The following is a 2,964-nucleotide window of genomic DNA, read 5'->3' as shown; positions in this document are numbered from 1 at the left end:
CAACCAGTCTTTGTAATCTCCCTTGATTAAGTTTCGCTTTCGTTTCTGATTGTTAACAGCAACGGCAAACGTGTTTTATTTGTATATCTTGTTAAGTGCCTAGTTGTCTCCTGCCGACTAAAAGACTTGTCTTCCAATTCGCCCATCATTCTCAATTATGTCTTTCGCCTTCCATTGTTTTTTGTTGTTGTTGTGTTTGTTTGGTTTTTGTTGTTGTTTTTACAGCACCTACCTAGCTCTGTCGTCGGTCTTTCGTCAATGGCGGCCGTTTGGGAAGAGAAGGATGACGACATTTTCTTCAGGATCAGGATCAGGATCAGGATCACGATTTGGGGCGTTGTTATATACGACTTAGCCATTTTTGGTTTTTTATGCCCCTTTAGATTTTACTTTTTATTGTTGGTCAGGTCGCTGACTAGCTCAGTCATTTTATCCATCAAATCGTATTTCATTTTTGTCAATAACTCATGTTTATCTATGAGGTTCTTAAAAGTATTTGTACTAGGTGCACGTTTAATATTGTTTGTTAATTTGTTCCAATAATTTGTTACTCTGTTACTAAATGTAAGCTTTCTGAAATTTGTTCTGGAATATCGTTTAAATATTTTGTCTGAACTGTTTCTTGTAGAGTCTACCTTTGGAGTACAAAAAAACATGCTTTGTTTCCATCGTCAAACCCATTGAATATTTTGTACGTCTGTATCAAGTCCCCTCTTACTCTTCTTGCTTTAAGTGATGGTAGTTGTAAGTACTTTAATCTTTCTTGGTATGAATAATCTCAAGTTTATGCTATAGATCAGCTTTGTTGCTTTTCTTCGAACCCGTTCTTTGGCTTGTGACTGGTTTATTTGCGTTGGGTACCATACAGTGTTTCCACATTCTAGGATAGGTCTAACTACTGTTTTATATAACCGTAAGAAAGTAACCTTATCTATAAATGTAAATGCTCTTTTTATTATTCCCATATCATTCTGTTCACTTTGTTTATACTATTTGTTACATGTTTGTCAAATGATAAATTTTTGTCAGATGTGACACCTTTGTCTTTCTCCTCGTCACATTTTGATATTTTTATTTCTTTGTCTCCGATTCTCATTATGTATTCTTTCTCTGGGTTTAATTTTCCAATATGAAGTACTTTACATGTTTGAGCATTAAAATATAGATTCCATGTGTCTGACCATTTTATTAATGTTTCAATATCTTTTTGTAAATCCTGACAGAATTTTGGGTAGTTGTATAATTTTTGTGTCATCTGCAAATATTTTACATGTACTCTTTAGTTCGCAAGGGAGATCATTTGTTAATAAAATGAATAGTATATGTCCTAATATACTACCTTGTGGTATGCCACTTATAACATCAGCTTTACTGCGGTGGTTATATATAAGGTCAAGGCTGGCTTAGCCAGTTGACGACAATGCATTTGACCACGACCCACACCCTGTGGTCTTGGTGCTCATGCCTACTCTCGTGTAGGTGCACCCATAAGGTAACCACCGGAATTGTTTCTATTATGGTCACTGCTTTCCACACGTCTCTGGTGAAATTTGTGGATCGAGCCCGCAGATCAGCAAATGTGACTGTGACAAATGAAAAAATTATAAATAGTCAACGATTACATTCTTTGAAATAAATACACTTTACTTTAGTAAAATTTTCCGTTGTGAAAGTTATAACAACGGCATTTCAAACAAACAAGTAAGCCACAACAGCCCGTGCAAATTTGAACCTTGACACTGTAGCTGACAGGCAGTTGTTAAGAAAAGGCCGAGCAGGTCATAATGTTTTCACAGGTGGTTTGTTGTTGTTGTTGTTTTGTTTTACTAAAGAAGACATTGATAGTCTCCCATATACTTCCCCAAATGAGCAGAAAGGACTTTATCTGACTTAGAAATTTCAGAGAAACATGATAAACTGCTCAAAAATCACCAGGTCAACACCATCGAGTACACCCCCAATTAAGCTGCTGAAGAAGACAAAGCTAATATGATGCTGTTTAATTCTTTCACTTTAAAATTATAATTCACTAAAAGTTTTAAGGGAGGGAAGACAGCTACAGTTGGAAACTAGCAGAGGTTAGACCTGTTCTCAAAAAAGGTAGTAGGAATAAACCAGGTAAATACACAGGCTATGTATACTGAATAAATATTTCATTGAGAATAATCTTTTATCTAATTACCACTGTCAGTATGGATATACATCTGGAAGGTCTTATGTTACACAGTTATGTAGACATTGTATACCTAGACCTTCAGAAGACCTTTGACAAGGTTCCATATAAACGACCAATACACAAAATGAAAGGCTGTATAATAGGGGTAGTCTGCTTAGTTGGACAGAAGACTTTTTACATAACAGAAGCCAGTATACAAGCATTTGAAGCACATCAAATGTTTCCAGTGATATTCCTCAGGGAAGTGTTTTGGGGCTGACATTATATGTTTACTGTATTTATGATATGCCAGATGTGTCAGAATGTTTTCTAAAATGAAATATAAAAAATTGCTGATGACTCAAAGGTGTACTGTGGAAGAAATAATAACGAAAAGCAAATTTTTCTCCAAGAAAGTATAGACAAACTAGTCAAATGGACAAATATTTGACAAATGAAGTATAATACTTCATGTTGATGCCGTGTGGGACCTGGGTTCCCCCGGCTGAACTAGGGGGCTTAACAGTCATACATAGACATCAGTCTCCTAGAGCGTACCCCCCTATTGTGAATTGTTGCCCTGTACAAGGATTATCACAGGATTATAGACAAGACAAAACAAAGGTAACCCAAACTACACTTACCATATCAACTCTAAAAGAAACTGAGAATTTGGGAGTTTTTATGGATGAAAATCTAACTTTTCAACGGCACATTCTTGCTACAGGGAAAAAAAGAAGAAAAGAAAAAAGGCAAATAGAATCAGGCATGATCATTCATTTTATCCAGTTTAAAAAATAAAGATATAA

Source organism: Babylonia areolata, chromosome 25, assembly GCF_041734735.1.
Source record: "Babylonia areolata isolate BAREFJ2019XMU chromosome 25, ASM4173473v1, whole genome shotgun sequence".
NCBI lineage: Eukaryota > Metazoa > Mollusca > Gastropoda > Neogastropoda > Buccinidae > Babylonia > Babylonia areolata.
The sequence above is the reverse complement of the archived record's forward strand: the minus strand, read 5'-3'. Positions refer to the sequence as shown.